The sequence below is a fragment of the Pinus tabuliformis genome, chromosome X (genome assembly GCF_031772625.1).
Source record: "Pinus tabuliformis cultivar Carrire ecotype Pingquan chromosome X, CPIR1, whole genome shotgun sequence".
NCBI lineage: Eukaryota > Viridiplantae > Streptophyta > Pinopsida > Pinales > Pinaceae > Pinus > Pinus tabuliformis.
In genome coordinates this window covers 506504408-506524716 of record NC_142308.1, presented here as the reverse complement: position 1 = coordinate 506524716, position 20309 = coordinate 506504408, and positions in this window count along the sequence as shown.

Genomic DNA, 20309 nt, shown 5'->3' with positions numbered 1-20309 from the left:
TTGGAAGATCCTAATATATTATAAGAATGACTTATTATATCTAGTTTATTTCTCTTATCATTTAGAATAAGATCCTAAACTATACATCAAAAAGTTTTGAGATGTTTCGCCAAGGGTTTCCTTTGATACATTTCTCAAGTGGGATCATATCCCATACAAACTTGGTTAAAATCATGTTTAATGGTAGTTCTATTAGTAGATAGCCTATATTTAAAATCAAATTGGCATAACTCTGGCATGAAGAAAACACTATGTTATTCCAATTAGAATCTAATTTTCTATTTCAAAAACACCAATATGATGAGGTGTGTAAGGTGCATATATTTCCCAAGTAATACCATTTTTATACAAGTAGTTCTCAAATACATTAGTCAAATATTCTTCTCATTGTTAGATATTAGACATTTAATATATTTATCACTTTACTTTTCAACCAATGCCTTAGGCTCCTTAAAATTTTCAAAGACGTGATCCTTATTCTTTAAGATTTATTTCCAAATATACCTAGAAAAATCATTAGTAAACTTCAAAACATATGTTGTGTATGTTAATAATGGTTTTATCACTATATAAAGGTCAATGTAGGTAAGCTCTGGTTGGGTATTTTCTCTCCAAACCTTTCTAGTCTCGAACGTATCCTATTGATTCTTGCCAAAAATGCACCTTTTACATAAACCAACAACAATTACTCCATTAGTTAGTGCATTAACCATATAAACTTCACCATTAATTTCATAAATTAGAAATTTAGATGTCTAGGTTTCTCACGAGAAATTCATCTTGGGTCATCGATGAGTGTAGTCAACCCTTGATCTTTCTTCTTCAAAATAGTATTGTGTATTATATTTTTTAAATGCATATCTCTGTCAAATATTCGATGGCAAAGGCAAACCGTCAAATATTTTACGACTTTCGGTTAGAGTACTCGTCGGATACTCAACGAAAGAATTGAAGGATGGGAGCATCAATACCATAACATTACTCTTGGACAAAACTCTTTTCTGTCACATATCCAACGCTACACCGTCGAAGCAACAAAACTTTTGTCACACAATTTACTTATGTCATCGATTACCTGATGTCTCAATGTCGGTTTTTTCCATCGAACAAAACGACCTATGTGTAGAATATTTGAATCTTAACCATCAGATTGAAAGAATTGGAGAAACAACACTTCTTTCACACAATTTACTTCTTTCTTAGATTACTCGATGCCTCAATGTCGGTTTGTTCTGTCAGATATCCAACGATTTTTAGTGTCACAAAATTGACTTATAAACGTTGATTTTTGAATGACCAATTCACCCTTTTTATGTGTCAAATAATCGACATTTGTACCATCGCATATCCGACGGTAACTAAACTATCAACTATTTGATAGAATTCCAGTGACAATTTGATAAGAACTAATGTGTTGGATAGTCGATGCCAATAAGTCACATATCTGACTAACAACTGTCAAATTTTGGCCCCATTTGTACTACTGTGAACTTGCCTCAACAATACCATTGCTCCTCAAACCATCTTACAAGTTTCTTTTTCAAACATTGTTTTTACACTTGCATTACTCATATTCTTACATAAATCAATTTTTTGGCCAACCTTGGGGTGTGTAGAATGCCATGGAGTGTTCTAATCCTTCCATCCATGAGAATCAACTTGAATTTTCATTGTCCTATGATTTTGGATTTTTAGTCATCTCCTAAGAAAACATCATTGCCATCATAACTTTACTCATAAAACCATTTTCCATGAAGAGACATATGAAAATATGCACCTGAGTCAATCAACCATGCCTCATGATATGCATGTGTGCTTAAAGAAGTGAAGCACACATCCCCTCTTTCATATGAGTATTTTTTTGTTTTTGTAGAAGGAGCATCATCAAATATCCTCCCCTTTTCAACACTTGGATCTACAATGTTTTGTAATTCCCTTCTTTTCCAAATCTCCAACATGCCTTTATATATTTTCCTAGAGATTTAGATCTTCCTCTAGATTTAGATCTCCTACTTGAGGACTTATTTTTATTTCTATCCTAGGAGTGTCTTTTTATGGATAAGGCATATGCATTCTTTCTTTTCATGTTTTTCCATCTCATCTCCTCTAATAACAAGGATGAGAGTATTTCATCAAAACTTAAAGTAGTTGCATTACTATCTATGGAAACAACCAAATTCTGGTAGAGAACACAACACACTAATACAATGATCTTCATTTGAAATATTAATATCAAGAGATAATAGCTAACTTACAACAGTATCAAAGGAAATCATATCATTTATCACCGGATCTCTAATAATTTTTCATCCTCAAATTATACGGCTTCTTCCACAAGAACAATTTGTTCACTAGGGACTTAGACTAATACAAAACCATTAACTTGTTCCACAATGACTGCCATAAATTCTCCTAAAACATTCAATACTATTTAATTTGACAGACATAATTGTGTTGTGCTCTTTTCATTTTGATTCAACTTGGTCTGATCTTCTTTTAACATCCTCATTGGTGCAATAATTAGATCCATGGTGCCTAAGTGATATTTTTCCACCAAAAGATATTTTGTTTGAACTTACACAACTCAAATATTTTCCCATTGAATTTCTTGATCTTTATCTTTGAACTATTTTCCATTTCCTTTCACCATAAGAATCGATACCATAGATCTCCCACTATAAGAATGTTTTCCACAAGCTTAAGCTAAAATACTTAACCACAAAGGTATCCCATTAAAGTCATATTTCTCTAATACTAAATGTAGGTTTGAACCCTATATAGTTCATTGCTATAAACACATACTTAATAAAAATATGAATATATAATGGTACACATATGCATTTAACACAAATATTTTACCGTGGAAACCCAAAATCAAGAAAACGAGAAAGATGTAGTATATTATGTCTTTACAATGTTAAAATATAGTATAAACCCATAATCCATTAATCCTAGATTAGAAAGAAATCATAGTTCCTTAACTCGAATTACATTATCATGGACCACAAAACCATGTTCCATGAAACTTCCAAAAGGAAAAAACCATATTGGGGAAAACAAATGCTCAATGAAAACATATTCATTGATTCTCACTCAACATGGACGTTTGGGCCTTTATACGGGGCCTATTACCTGGCCCCCCCCCACCATGACTGATCCGAAATTAAACAGGAACGCAAAAACTTATAGATATAATCATAAGCACAGAGATGCACAAGAAAAACACTTCATTTCATTAATAGAAAAATGAACTATGCTTACAAACAGAATGGAAATAAGATAGCGCGGGCGATGGTAGCTTATCTCTAAGAAGAGATGTGGCGGCTACATGCCTCTGAACTATGTTGCAATGAGCCTCAAGCACTTATTTATTATTGGAAAACACGAGAAATCCCTAAACAACCAAAACCCTAACCCCAAGAGATGTAACGCCAAGAGTTTGTGGGCCCCGTTGGGGTTAGTTGCACGACCAACTTCTCAGGGTCATAACTTGGTGATATTATCTCTGTTTGGTGCATACAATACCTTGTTGGAAATATCTCTCCGAGTACTACGGGTTTCATTGCAAGCCCTTGCTTATGGCTATGGACTTGTTGCAAACCCCAAAAAACGTCGTTTAGAGGGTCAAAACTGCTCCAGAAGTTCAGGACCCAAAAAACTGCTAAAAATAGTAAATGCTGAAATGAACAAGGAAACAGATGAAACTGATTGGGGGGTCTAGGTGGAATATTTGGGTGGACACCAATATCCACCTATATAATTCATCCCCCCTCAGGAAGCAATCGTCCCCATTGCATGCAAAGCCTCCATGAGGTGAGGAAATTTCTGTTGAACCTGGTCCCTGGTGAACCACTTGCCCTGGTGAAGGAGTTGGCCTACTTTGACAACTTGATATAATTGTATCCTCTATTGGCGAGTGTTCTTGATTTTTGTGTCCATGATCTGGTCAGTTGTGGCATATTCCATGCAGTCTGGGTTGAGCTTTGTTGATGTGAGTTGTTCTACAATGTAAGATGTGCCCAACAATGGTAGAAAGTATGGCTGAAGGCGATCTACATTGAAAATTGGTTGCAAACCAAGGAACGGTGGGATGTTGAGCTTGAAGGCATTGTCACCAATGGCCTTGGTGATGGTGTATGGCCCATATCAGAGTGGACGACGCTGTCAGTGGCATCCAACAAGGCGCTCCTTCTGCAAATGTAGCCAAACTTTGTCACCCACCTGGAACTTGTGTGGCACTCGATGTTGATCATGGCGCTACTTATACTTAGCATCAGCTCTGTCCAATATATCATGGACCTATTGGTAGATGTGTTGAAAACGCTCAATGAAGCTGTTATCCCTTTCACATTCGGACTGAAATTGAGCCAAATATACCTGAGTGTCTATAAATGGTATGGCCACATCAATGAAGCATAATGGCTAAAATCCTAGCCCTACCTGAAAGGGGATGTGGCCTCTTGAGTTGTGGAGAGCTCTGTTGTAGCTGTGTTGGAAATAGGAGAGACTTTCATCCCATGTGCATGGATGTTTCGAGTTGTACATGCACAGAATATGTACGATCATCTTGTTGAAAACCTCTGTTTGGACATCAGTTTGGGGATGGAAAGTCATGGACATAGTAAGTTTCGTATCCAACATTGACCAGAGACTTAACCAAAATGCACTCAGGAATCTGTTTTCCTGATCTGAGACAATGGACTGTGGGATCCCAAAGTGTACCCACACTTGCTCAAAGAAGAGCTTAGCAGTGGCCTTTGTTGTGATACTCTTCTTGCAGGCCACCATGATGGCCATCTTAGAGAATCTATCGACGACCACGAAAACGCAATCATTGCCATGCTTAGTAGAAGGAAGGCCCGACATGTAATCCATGGAGACAGATTCCCAAGGCCAACTAGGAGTAGGTAGAGGAGTATACATGCCTTGCTTCTTGATGGTTGGTTTGGCAATGGTGCAGGCGGTGTAGGATCTAATGTACTTCCCAACATCCTGACAAAGTTTCAGCCAATAAAATTTCTTCTGCAATACTGCCATTGTTTTCTCTACTCTGAAATGTCCAGCGATCCGATTTTAATGCGCCTCCTAAATAATATTGGCACGCTCACTTGAAGGAACACATATGTATCCTAGGTGGCATAACAATCCATCCTGAAGGTGAAAATTTGGAACTTGCTTCCCTTCCAGGAATGTCAGGTATATGTTGCCGAATTCTTGATCGCTCTTGTAAAGATGTGGCCACCTCGATGTCTCATGCCCACGGGAGTCGAGCACAATGATCAGCGCCATGACCAGTGGTCGGCTGAGGCAATCAGTGACGTTATTGGTGTTTCCCTTCTTATACTTAATGTTCAATAGAACTGTTGCAGATAGGTGGAACATTTCTAATGGCGATCATTCTGCAACTTCCCTTGTGTCTGTATGCACTGTAGAGGTCAGTGGTCTGTGTGGATGACTATTTCCTTCCACATAATGCAATGCTTCCATTGACGGAAACACTGCACAATGGAATAATTTTTTTTCTCGTAAGTGGCATACTTTCAGACTGTGTATGAAAGTGTCTCACTGTGGTAATCCATTGTATGCCCATGCTAAGTAAGAACCACACCAATAGCATAGTCGGAGGCATCTGTCTCAATCTCAAATGGTTGTTGCAGGTCTAGTAATGTGGGCATTGGTGCAAAACAGAGGTGATTCTTCAAATCAGAGAGCACTTTTTGCTGGGTTTCCGACCAAAAAAAATTTTCTTTCGCTCCGCCCTTGGTGACTTGACTTAAAGGCCTAGTGATATGTGAGAACCACAACACGAACCTACGATCGAAATTGGCAAGACCCAAAAAGTTTTGAAGCTTTGTTATAGTTGTTGGGGCTGGCCAATCCCGAATGACTTGTATCTTGGATGGGTCCACATGTACACCCTGATCATCATTGATGTATCGCATATATTGAACTTGGGTCAGGCCAAAGGTGCATTACTCTAAGTTAGCACACAATTTGTGTTGTTGCAGGGTTTGAAGGACCTGTCGAATATGGTTGAGGTGCTCTTCCCAACTCTGGTTGAAGATCAAGATGTCGTCTAAATACACCACCATGAATGCATTGGTGAAGGGTCAAAAGAGGTCGTCCATCAGTCTCATGAAGGTTGTAGTGGCATTCATCAATCTGAATAGCATGACCAACCATTTGAAAAGACACTCCTTGGATTTGAAGGCAGTCTTCCACACATCAGAGGGTTCGATAGGTACCTGGTGATAACTTGAATTCAAGCCAATCTTGCTAAAATATTTGGTCCCTTTGAGATGGTCCAGAAGGTCATCAATCTGCGAGATTGGTTACCTATTCTAGATAGTGACCTTATTCAGCACCCGATTTTCAATACATAGCCTCCAGGTCCCATCCTTCTTCTGTACCAATACAATCGGGCTCCCACAAGGTGATAAGCTTGGCCTAATGTGCCCCTTCTGCAATATTTCATGAATCTGCCTCTTGATCTCATCATTCTCTAGAACAAAGCGTCGCTAGATCGGTCCATTGGGCAGCGGCGTGCCCGAGGTCAGATCGATGGAGTCCTTGACCTGACAGTGTAGAGGTACCCCTATGGGTGAGGCGAAAATATCCCTGTACTCCTCCATGACCTTGTCCATCTGTTGTTTGTGAAAATTTCTGAATCGAACAAGCTAGAAATCCTACTGCAGCAAACTAATTTCATTACCTAATTGTGTTCTTCATTTAACAAGTTATTTTCAGAAATATTCGGAAAATAATAATGCAAATAAACTGCAGCCTACACCAATATACAGATCAAGTACTGAAAAAATAAATGAGACAAACACACAAAGGACACACTTATTTTTGGACTAAACGTCCCCGGAAAAACCCAATGCGGGAAAACCGGTGCAACAACTCTGAGGGTTTTCTATTATTAAGCAGAAGTTCTAAATACAAATGTTGGTTGCCCTCCCGACAAACCAGTGACATAGAAATACAATGGAGGAAAACCTAAGTGAGTTTTACCTCACTTCACTCAGCAGATTCCGACTGATCCGGCAACAAAACTAACTGGCCCTAGCTACAACTGTGCTTCCCCTTCGCAGTAACTGGATGGAGCTCTCTGAGACTCTGCATCAGCTCTTCTTCCAACTACATCAACTTTCCTAGTTCTTTCGGTAGTTTCAGCTCTCTGAATGGAAGGCAACTTTCTCCCTTTGCGCTGGCCATTCTGGCTCTACGTCAGGGCTCCGTGGGCCTAGACTTGCCTAGTTTCATCTCTACCTAGCTACTGCAGTGCCTCCAGAGGCTTCTCTCCACCTCTTTGTCAGTATTCCCGAAATATCACTTCCCCTCAACTGCAAGATCTCCCCAATCGATTTCCCTCCTAAGAACTTCTCACCTCAGAAAATTGATTTCCTCAATCTCTCAGTGTGTATTCTCCAATTGACCCCAAGCCTCCATTTATAATTTTCCTATTGAGAAATCAACAGCCATGATCTAATCTCAAATCAATGTCTAAGATTAAATTAGACTTGATCCTCGTCTCTTAGAAGCTTCTCACCCATATTTCCATTAATACCCATTAATATTTTAATTTTCCTAAGTTTAGACTTAGGAACCCCATTAAAAATATTAATTATTTTAATAAAATACAATCCGAGTGAAATTTCACCAAATGATTTATGCATCTTGGAGATCTCATGTGTTCTAGCCCCTCCACAAAATTTTAGAGCTAGAGCACATTCGATACTACCAAGAAATCATCACTCCCTCTTAGCAAGGAATGTGCTCTATCAATACTTCCTAGCATAAGTACCACACTGATCCATGACATCGGTCCTCTGCGTTGTTGATGCTCGGCCTGCTTCCCCTCATCCACTGTGCTACTGCAACCTGTACTGTTGCCCATGACATTGCCACTGTCACTGCTGCATTTGTACTGCAACTCCCTCTCAATATGTTGCATCATGTTGCCCATAGCACTGCCACTGCTAAATGTTACACTGCAACTTAGTTGCTGAGAAGTAAGCAACTAAAAAAGTCACCCAAAAGCTAACATGTTGGTTAGTTGGGATGTCCCTAGATGCTGAAGCTACATTTTATGCTAATCTGTGCTCACCCTCTGATGCTATTGCGTTGTTGTTGTATCTGCTATGTGCCTTCCACACTGCTGCAATACTCCATTTCGCTTCTTTAGACTTTGGCGCTCTGGCTCTACCACTATTGTTTCATCATCCTTCGCACCAACTGACTTCTATAATTCTACTACTTTCATTACGGGCTCCCGTAGCCGCATGTGATCCAAGAGTTTGGGCACCTCAAGGATCCTGCCTAGTTGTATTCCTCCCGACTACAACTCAATATTTCCCCACCTCTTCTCTAGAGGTGTATGAGCACTTATGGCATAATCCTCATCGTCCTCCTTGTCATCTTGCACTGGAGAAGCCTTTGCGTAAAAATTTTCTTCTTTTCCCTTCTTCCGAGGGCACTGCGTTGCGGAATGGCCCATTTATTGTAGAAATTCTGACTGTAGATTAACCTGATAATGCAATATAACTAAAGCAAAATACTTTAATCTACTTCTACAATCATTTAGCGGAAGCTTAAAAGATTTGAGAAAGATCAAGTGGAACACATATAACAAAGAAGAATCAATGCACGTGAAACACAGAAGAATACTCAGGGGAAAGTCTCAGCTAAAAACCCCACTATCTGTATTATCATACAAGGTGGAAATATATCAGAATTACACAAAGATTTAGCTCTCATAGCTAGCCAGCTCTCAGTACAATCCTCCTGGATGCTCACAGGCAAACAAGGCTTCTCACAAACCTTCTCCTCTGCCCTCCAAGCCTCCTATTTCATTGCGTTGTTTCTCCTGGGTGATCCTACTATTACCAAGTGTAACACTGATCACTCACACTGATCTCACACCCTATAAAACTGTGCAATCCTCAAGGAACCTTGTTCCTTCTGCATGGATGAGTTTCCTTTATAGGAAAACTCATGCAACTGATAGTAACCTGTCCTTGACATTTAGCTCAAATGGGTCTTTCTCTGAATAGACATGCATGAGTTACTGATGAGAGAATCTTCAGTTATTTGGAGTACACTAGTTGGATGCATGCATGCATTAACTAACTAAACTCACAATTAGTTCCTCAAATAGTTTCGAACTAATTTAATTGGACTTAACTCAGTAAACTGAGTTAACTAATTACAACTCAAATACAACTCAATATTATCTTCTTAATTAAGGGATAATCTCCTTAATTTAAGGGATAACTGTTTCATGACTGCAGAAAGACTTCTAACTTGAATATCTCCAACTAATTAATCCATAATGAATTAATTAATTATTTTTCATGTAGTTGGTGTGACTAAATTCGAATTTTAATTCTCAATTTTAATTCAAGGACAAATTGATATTGGAATATTCTAGATTCTATTTTTATTATTTCTTGTTGCTATTTTCAGCACTCCCTCTCAACAAGAAAGTAATTCAACTCGATCATGATCCTGAACCTTTGGAATTTTCTACATGCAACACTTCTCTCTAGTTTTGTTGCTCCAGCAATCTCCAGAAACAGAAAAAAAAACATCCAACCTGAATCAGTATGATGCATCTGTCATCAAAGTCTCTAACTGTTATTGCCTCTGTTAATTGAATACTCTGCGCTTCTGCTGACTCAGCTTTTCTGAACTATTGTCAAGCCTTCTCTACGCTCTTCAGTATCTGACTTATCTAGCCTTTGTCACTTTGATCTCTGACTGCATCAATCCCACTGATTCCTTCTGCTACTATGTACTTTGGGGTCCCATAGAAAGGTACGATCCATGAGATAAAACCTCTCAATGGACCTTGCCCAATTTCAGCCTTCTTGGGACTATCACTTCACATCGCCCCACCTCACACCTGGAGGTATGGCTGCATGTGATCCCTCTGCCCACTTGGCTCGAAATTTCCCCCTACTGGAGGTCTCTGCATGAGTGGATGCCTCCACTCGGTCTCCTCTCAGCATCTCCAATTGTGGCTCCTCCACAATTGTCTGAGACTTCTTCTGGGACTACAGGTTGAGAGGTAATTTACTCTCCCTCTCAACCACCAAGTCTCTAACATTTTCCTTGCTCCTCAAGGCTTTGCATGCATCTTGAACCTCAAGAGCATACAGGTTCTTAACTCGTGAACCGATCTGTTTCACCTGTCCCGTGGTGATGTGTCTAAGGAAAACCTTTCCCTTACTGAAGACAACATCGTAGCCTTTGTCCTCCAACATTGTGATCGATACCAAATTCTTCTTTAGTCCAGGCACATACTTCACATCTGTCAAGGTGATAAGAGCTCCATGCTCCCTCTAAAAAACAACTATGCCCACTCCTGAAAAAATATACCTTTCATCGTCACCCATCTCTATGCGCATATTGAGGTCTTTCTCCTCCAAGGTACTGAATAAACTTTTATCGTTGGTCATGTGGAATGAGGATCCACTTTCAAGAAACCAACCACAACCCATCATCGATGACTCCATGCATGCGATGAGGGTGAAGTCCATCTTGAACTGAGAGGCTAATGCTTCACCTTCCGATCCTTCTGAGGATCCCTTCTTGGACTTATTCGAAGGGAAATTAGTCGCATAATGTCCCATCTCATGACAATTAAAGCATCTCACTTTAGACTTGTCAACCTTCTTCCCTCCATGAGAAGAATTCGATTTGGAATGGGAATCCTTCCCCTTCCCTTTCCTTGCCTTACTCGCTAAGGCCAGATTTTCTTCATCATCATCCTTAGATGAAGAACCATCTCGTGTGCTCCTCCTGATCTCCTCTTGCATCAAATCCGACCACAGTCATTCCCAATCCGGCAGTTTCTCCCTTCCATTCACAGAGTCCTGGTAGCTATTCTAGCTCTTTGGAAGGCCAAGGAGAGTGAGGCTCACCATATCATCACCAGCTATAGTTATTCCCACAATTCTAAGCTCATCTTTGCAGGTGGTGAGCTTGTTTAGATATGTGGAAATAGTATCACCATTCTCCATCTTGATTCTTCAAAGCTTATCCTTGAGCGCCAATTTCCTCTGGTCGCTACTATTCTGGTAGAGGTCCTTCAATGTCTTCCACATTGAATATGGAGTATCTTTCCCATGGGGACTCGAAACAATATGGTCTTGAAATCCCTAAAGGATGATCCGTCTCGCCCTCGCCACACACTTCTTCCACTCAGCCAACTCTTATGCATTAGTTGAACCTAGCTTTGGGATTTCTTGATCAATGAAATCCTTCAAGTCGTTGTCTTCTAATATAGCCTCCATGAGATCTTTCCATGCTATGTAATTCGAGCTGCCATCCAAAGCATACTCAAGTCTCAAGCCATAGAACGCCATTGGCCAACCTTGAAGTATGATAAGAATTCAATTTTTGCACTTGCAACCCTGAACTTCAAACTTCAAATTCTCTTCTCAGTATACTGTTCACAGCTTCGATAAACTTGGCTCCGATACCACGTAGAAATTCTGATTGTAGATTAACCTGATAATGCAATATAACTAAAGCAAAATACTTTAATCTACTTCTACAATCATTTAGCGGAAGCTTAAAATATTTGAGCAAGATCAAGTGGAACACATATAACAGAGAAGAATCAATGCACATGAAACACAAAATAATACTTAGGGGAAAGCTTGATGTAGGAGCATTCGGACTTAGCCAGCAATGTGAAAGTTTGTTCACATGTTGTGGCTAAACAAGTTGAATTTCATTGACCTGATTGGTCAAAAGTCAGTTTTATTGAGAGGGTTGGATCTCTCAACAAATGAGTTGTATTTCATTATTGTAATAGTTAGAAATTGTCTTATTTTAGATTCAAAGATAGTTGTTAGCATAGGTGTGTGGTGGAGCTAGGAATTAGAGATTTGTTGTTAGATTGATTAAAAATAGGGATTGAGTTGTTAGGCATAGAATAGAGTGATATTCGATTGATAAAAAGAAGGGAAAAAATGTAATGAGGAGAGGATTGAGTGGAGCGAAAGCAAGAATAGTGTGTGGATTGTATTTTGAAACAGAGGTATTTTATTTGTGTAATCGGGCCAAGTCTGAGACTCTGTAACAGATATTATATTAATGAAAATGATCCAGTGTGTATTTGTATTGTAATCTTGGTGCAAAATCTTGTTTCTTTCGGTGTGTCTGCGTCTAGACAGTTAATCGGGTATTTTCTGTAATTTCACATTTAACGCAAATCTCAGTGGTTGTGGGTTTTCTGTGTATTGACAATAAATCGGGGTCAATTAGCATTAAGGGTTAATTTCATGATTAAGTACTAAAATCAGTCATTAAGGGCTTTTCTTAATTTAACGCATGTGGTTATATCCAAGAGCGGGGTTTAAATAGTGAAAGTGGTATTTCGAGCAGCCTCAAAACCATAAGTGGTAAAAAGGAGTAGTCCCCTGATTCCATTCAGTGGAGGACATGTAGTAGTGAGGAGGTGAGAGGAAACCGCTTTTCGGGCAGGTACTCTCCGTGCAAGTTGTGCCCCCGATATCCTTGTGAACCATTGGATCTGTCGCGAGTTAATCAATGGTGGAGGATCAACGATTAGTTCGTTGATCGGGTGTAACATCAACCATTGGATCGGTGAATGCAATGGACGGTGCAGATTGATTTGATAGAGTTCTGGTGAAAAGAGCGGACCCAAGAAATTTATAGATGCCAACATAATGCATTTGAAGTCCGACTTTATATGTTGAAGCGCATTTTTCCTGTGTTTCCCGTGTGGTTCCGATTTTATGTGTTGCCGGAGTTTAAAGCCAATAACGCTTCCGATAGGTTTTGTGGGCCATAATCCATAGGTCCGTGCGTATTGATTTTAGATTGCAGCTTTGCTGAATCATTTGTGGTATCAGAGAACAGAGATTAAGGTTGATTGTAGAAAAAATGCTGCCGAGGAGAGGAGCTGGCATTGGTCGAGGAAGACCTGAAACAAATGCAGTACTACTAGAAGAGATCCGGAGTCTACGTACGAGAATGGAAACAATTGAGACTGCTCAGAGAAGAACACCTGATGAAGGAGCTGACAGTACTAAAGCAGAATCTTCTGAGGAAGAAGAAGAGAAGGAAAATGAAACTACCAGAGTTATCAAGATGTTGGCACAAGTAGGAGGAAAACCAAAGATGGAAATTCCTACGTATGAAGGGAGTCTCAATGCAAAAGAGCTAATGGATTGGATCAATTCATTGGACAAATATTTTGACTATGATGAGGAAGCTGACAACAAAAAGAAGGTGAAATTTGTAGTTACCAAATTAAAGGGTCATGCAGCTATTTGGTGGGATGAATTACAAACATCCAGAACAAGGAAAAGAAAGTCGAAGATCAAGCAATGGGACAAAATGGTGAGTAAAATGAAAGCCAAATTTATGCCTAAATATTATCAGTTAAATATTTTCAAACAATTGGAAAATTTAAGGCAAAAAGGAATGTCAGTTAAGGAATACACAGAAGAGCTTTATAGATTGAGTATTAGAGCAGGACATGCAGAAGATGACATGGAGAAGGTAGCTAGATATATCAATGGCTTAAGGTATGACATCCAAGATGAGATCATCTTGCTGAGTCTAAAGACTATTGAAGATGCCAATCAAGTAGGTTTGAAGGCAGAAGAGAAGATGTTAAGAAAACAGAATCATAGGAATAGAGGAAGAAGCTCAATAAGAGGTAGAGGAACTACCAGACCAAGGGGACAACAACATCAGCATGAAGCAAGAAGCTCAAGTAGCAAACCACCATAGAGGGGAGAATTTAACAGAGGAAGATTTTCACCCAGAGGAAGAGGCCGAGGAAGAAATGTTCAGTGTTACACATGTGGAGAATGGGGACATGTGTCATGGGACTATCCTCATAATAAACTAGAAAGTCAGAGGAATGTGAATGTGGCTGAGGCAAAGCCGAAACCACCTCGACTTATGGAAAAGGAAGAACCCCCTGAAGTAGGAGAATCCCTGTTATTGAGGAGGACTTTGCTTAAGACAGAGAAGGAGATTGAAGAACCAGCGCAGAGGAAGAATTTATTTAGAACTACCTGTAAATCAAAAGGTAAGTGTTGTGAAGTAATAATTGATAGTGGAAGTGCAACCTTGTTTCTACAGAGATGGTGGACAAGCTCGGACTAGCAAAGACAATACACCCTACTCCTTACAAAGTGTCATGGTTATAGAAAGGACATCAGATTATTGTGACAGAACAATGCAAGGTTGAGATACAAATTGGTATGTATAAAGATGCGATATTATGTGAAGTAATGCCCATGGATGTATGCCATGTATCACTGGGAAGACTGTGGCAATTTGATCGAAAAGCTATTCATGATGGGAGGAGAAACACTTATACTCTGGAGAAGGATGGAACTAAACATACATTGCTTCCATTGAAGGACGATGCTGACAAAGGAACACCTGGAAGTAGTATTATGCTGATAAGTGGATAAGAGCTGCTACAGGAAGTAGTGAAGAACAAGGAGTTGCATTTTGTTATTGTGGGAAGACCAAAGGTAATTTTAACTTCCACAAACTTGGATGATTTTCTTGGAGTTAAAATTTTGTTAGATGATTTCGCTGATATTATTGTGGATGAGTTGCCAAATGCATTGCCACTGATCTGGAGTATTAGTCATCATATTGATCAAATACCAAGAGCGAGTTTGCCAAATAAAGCAGCATACATATTAACTCCTCAAGAGAATGCAAAAGTTGGAAGACAAGTGCAGGAGCTGATGGATAAGGGGCTAATCAGAGAAAGTCTTAGTCCATGTGCTGTACCAACAGTACTCAGTCCAAAGAAAGGAGGTGAATGGCGAATGTGTACAGATTCCAGAGCTATAAACAAGATCACTATCAGGTATAGATTTCCTTTACCACGCATGGATGATTTGATGGATTGTTTGAGTGGATCAAAATATTTTACTAAAATAGATTTGAAGAGTGGATATCATCAAATAAGAATTCGAGAAGGCGATGAATGGAAGACTGCATTTAAAACAAATAGTGGGTTGTATGAGTGGTTAGTGATGCCTTTTGGACTCACTAATGCACCTAGCACATTCATGAGATTGATGAATGAAGTTTTGAAGGAATATGCAGGCAAGTTTGTTATTGTTTATCTTGATGATATTCTAGTTTTTAGTAAAAGTAAAGAAGAACATTTAGAGCATCTTAAGTTGGTTCTAAGAACTCTGTAGAAATAGAAACTAATAATAAATCTGAAGAAATGTAGTTTCATGAAGGAAGAATTAATTTACTTGGGATTTGTAGTTTCTAAAGAAGGATTGAAAATGGATCCAAAGACAGTCCAAGTAATTTGGAACTGGCCTATTCCAAGGAATATATTCGAGGTAAGAAGCTGTCATGGTCTTGCAAGTTTTTATAGGAAATTTATCAGGGGGTTTAGTCAGATTTGTGCACCAATTCTTGAAACAATCAAGGAGACTAATCAACCATTCAGGTGGATAGAAGCAGCAGACAAGAATTTTAAATTACTGAAGGAGAAAATCACAGAGAAACCAATTTTGGCTTTACCTGATTTTGAAAAGGTATTTCAAGTTGAAATAGATGCTAGTGGAGTTGCAATTGGAGCAATTTTGAGTCAGGAACAAAGACCAATAGCATACTTTAGTGAGAAACTAAATGAAGCTAAGAAGAAGTATTATTCTTATCATAAAGAATCTTATGCTATTGTACAAGCCTTGAAAAAATGGAGACATTATTTGCTGCCAAAGGAATTCATATTATATTCGGAGAATCATGCCTTACAGTTCATCAATAGCAGCCAAAGTTGAACCAGAAACATGCCAAGTGGGTAGAATTTTTGCAAAGCTTTACTTTTGTGATAAAACACAAGAGAAGTAAGTCAAATAAAGTCATTGATGAATTGAGTAGGGTAAGTTTTATTGTGCAAGAATTCAAAGTGGGTGTTGTAGGATTTGAAGAAATGGTTGAAATGTATAAAGATGATGCAGATTTCAAAGATATCTATATAGAAGTTCAAAATCCAATAGTTCATAACATAAGTTAGTGGTTAGATTATCTTATCCAAGGAGGTTATTGTTTAAAGGTAACAAGTTGTGCATTCCCAAATGTTCTATGAGGGAAAACATAATAAAGGAGAAACATAGTGGGGGATTATCTAGTCACTTTGGACAAGACAAAACCTTTGCACAGGTAAATGCTTTTCATTATTGGCCAAAAATGTAGACTAATGTTAAGAAATTTGTTGAGAAGTACAGGATATGTTAGCATGCTAAAGGAAAAAGCCAGAATACAGGATTATATCAGCCATTTCCAGTACCAAACTGACCATGGGATGCAGTTAGCATGGATTTTGTTTTGGGCTTACCTAAAACCCAGAGAGGGAATGATTCCATTTATGTTGTAGTAGATAGATTTTCCAAGATGGCACATTTCATTGCTTGTAAGAATACTAGTGATGCAACACATATAGCTAATCTATTTTTTTTCAGAAATTGTAAGATTACATAGATTGCCTATAAGTATTGTGTCTGATAGAGATACAAAGTTTGTAGGGCATTTTTGGAGAACTCTTTGGAAGAAATTGGGAGCTAACCTTAGTTTCAGTTCAGCATACCATCCTCAAACAGATGGACAAACCAAGGTAGTAAACAGGAGCTTGGGAAACATATTGAGAAGTTTAGTGTATCAAAATCCTAATCAGTGGGATTTAGCATTAGCTCAGGTTGAATTTGCTTATAATGATACTCCAAACCGAAGTACTAGAATGAGTCCATTTCAGATTTTTTTTGGAATGAATCCAAGAGGTGTGTATGAGCTCAGAAATTTGGGTAAACAGGAGACAAGAAGTACAAAAGCTGAAGAGTTTGTAGAGCAGATGCAGAAACTACAAGAAGATGTCAAAGGCAGATTGCAAGAAAGCAGTGGAAAATACAAACTGAGAACATATATGAAAAGAAGAGAGAAGGAATTCCAAGTGGGAGATTTAGTGATGGTGTATTTGAGAAAAGAAAGGTTTCCTGATAAGACTTACAATAAACTAAAAATGAAGAAGATAGGACCATGTAGAATTAAAAGAAAGTTTTCAAGTAATGGTTATGAAATTGAATTGCCAGAAGGGATTGGGATATCACCTATATTCAATGTTGCATATTTGTATCCATAAAAGGAGACAGAGACAGAGCTACAAGAGGAGACTACAGGAGAAGAAGTTCAAACTGTGAACTGGGAAGAACAAATGCCAAAGACAGCTAGGAAAGAAGTGGAAGTTATTTTGGAGAAAAGAGTATCCAAAAGAACCAGAGGATAGACTTATTGCCAATATCTAGTCAAATGGAAAGGACATCCAGTGGAGGATGCCAGTTGGTTGACAACAGTAGAGTTGCAGAAGTATGGAGTAAACCCTGAAAGTCTGAGGGATAATTCTTTTCTTCCCCGGGAGTCTGATGCAGGAGCATCCAGACTTAGCCAGCAACGTGAAAGTTTGTTCACATATTGTGGCTAAACAAGTTGAATTTCATTGACCTGATTGGTCAAAATTTAGTTTTACTGAGAGGGTTGGATCTCTCAAGAAATGAGTTGTATTTCATTATTGTAATAGTTAGAAATTGTCTTATTTTAGGTTCAAAGATAAGTTGTTAGCATAGGTGTGTGGTACAGTTAGGAATTAGAGATTTGATGTTAGATTGATTAAAAATAGGGATTGAGTTGTTAGGCACAGAATAGAGTGATATTTGATTGATAAAAAGAAGGGAAAAAATGTAATGAGAGGATTGAGTGGAGCGAGAGCAAGAATAGTGTGTGGGTTGTATTTTGAAACAGAGGTCTTTTATTTGTGTAATCGGGCCAAGGCCGAGACTCTGTAACAGATATTATATTAATGAAAATGATCCAGTGTGTATTTGTATTGTAATCCTGGTGCAAACTCTTGTTTCTTTCAGCATGTCCGCGTCTAGACAGTTAATCGGGTATTTTCTGTAATTTCACATTTAACGCAAATCTCAGTGGTTGTGGGTTTTCTGTGTATTGACAATAAATCGGGGTTAATTAGAATTAAGGGTTAATTTCGTGATTAAGTACTAAAATCAGTCATTAAGGGCTTTGCTTAATTTAACACACGTGGTTATATCCAAGAGCGGGGTTTAAATAGTGAAAGTGGTATTTCGGGTGGCCTCAAAACCATAAGTGGTAAAAAGGAGTAGTCCCCCGATTCCATTCAGTGGAGGACACGTAGCAATGAGGAGGTGAGAGGAAACCGCTTTTCGGGAAGGTACTCTCCGTGCAAGTTGTGCCCCCAATATCCTTGTGAACCATTGGATCTGTCGCGAGTTAATCAACGGTGGAGGATCAACGATTAGTTTCGTTGATCAGGTGTAATGTCAACCGTTGGATCGGTGAAGGCAATGGACGGTGGAGATTGATTTGATAGAGTTCTGGTGAAAAGAGAGGACCCGAGAAATTTATAGATGAGAGCATAATGCATTTGAAGTCCGGATTTATGTGTTGAAGTGCGTTTTTCCTGTGTTTCCCATGTGGTTTCGATTTTATGTGTTGCCGGAGTTTAAAGCCAATAACACTTCCAATTGGTTTTGTGGGCCATAATCCACAAGTCCGTGCATATTGATTTTAGATTGCAGCTTTGCTGCACCAAAGCCTCAGCTAAAAACCCCACTATCTGTATTATCATACAAGGTGGAAATATATCAAAATTACATAAAGTTTTAGCTCTCACAGCTAGCCAGCTCTCAGTACAATCCTCCTAGATGTTCACAAGAAAACAAGGCTTCTCACAAAACTTCTCCTCTGCCCTCCAAGCCTCCTATTTCCTTGCGTTGTTTCTCCTGGGTGATCCTACTGTTACCAAGTGTAACAGTGATCACTTACACTCATATCACACCTTGTAAAATTGCGCAATCCTCAAGGAACCTTGTTCCTTCTGCATGGATGACTTTCCTTTATAGGAAAACTCATGCAATTGATAGTAACCTGTCCTTGACATTTAGCTCAACTGGGTCTTTCTCCGAATAGACATGCATGAGTTACTGATGAGAGAATCTTTAGTTATCTAGAGTACACTAGTTGGATGCATGCATGCATTAACTAACTGAACTCACAATTAGTTCCTCAAACAGTTTGGAACTAATTTAACTGGCTTAACTCAGTGAACTAAGCTAACTAATTACAACTCAATCTTATCTCCTTAATTAAGGGATAATCTCCTTAATTTAATGGATAACTGTTGCATGACTGCAGAAAGACTTCTAACTTGAATTTCTCCAACTAATTAATCCATAAAGAATTAATTCATTATTTTTCAAGTAGCTGGTGAGACTAAATTCGAATTTTAATTAAAGGAAAAATTAAAATTGGAATATTCTGGATTCTATTTTTATCATTTCTTGTTGCTATTTTCAACATTTATCCATATCTAAAGCATCTGACTTTAGATATGTCCTTTTTCTTTCTCTTCTACTACCCTTGTTGTCTCGCTGATGCGAGAGTTGCATCCTCCTCTTCCTCCTTCTTGACTCTGATCCCTTTGATGTTGCTTCCTGCCTTCGTCAACCGTTTGATCTCTTCCTGTCGAGGAGCTTCCCACATCTCCTCCCAATTGGGAAGGGAATCCTTGCCCAAGATGCTTTGGAAAAAGGTTTCCCAGTCTTTAGTGACTACATTCAGGGCAGTCCTGACCATAAATTCAGGATCTGGTGTAGCCCCTACGGAAGTTAGTTGGTCACGAATCCCTTTCAACCTAAGAAGGAAGGGATCGATTTATTCTCCCTTCTGCATCTGAAATTGTCTTAGCTGACTCTCAAGCAACATCTTCTGCTGAATGGAAGTTCCCTCGTACAAAGTGGTCAACGCCTCCCACATTTCGCTTGTTGTGTCTTTCTCAGCAATTTGTGGTATCGCATGATCTTTGACCCCATCCAAGATCATGCACTTTGCTTTAGCATGATCCTCCTCGTATTTCTTGAGAGGATCAGCATCAACCGGAACAAGCACTGTCTTCAAGTCATAATCCTTGATGCGATTTTTATCCAAAACTACCAGGATCTTATTTATTTTGATATTAGGGTATTAATCCATTAATTAACTAAATACACTTCATTAATATATATTATATTATATTACATTATATAGATATTAATATATTAACATTATAGGGCTATATTAGTAACATAGTAATATTATCGATAATATTAATAAACTATTCACAATATACTTATATATTAATAAATTATTTAATTGCTTATATTAATACATTAAGTTATATAATCTCTTACTAATAATAGATTAAT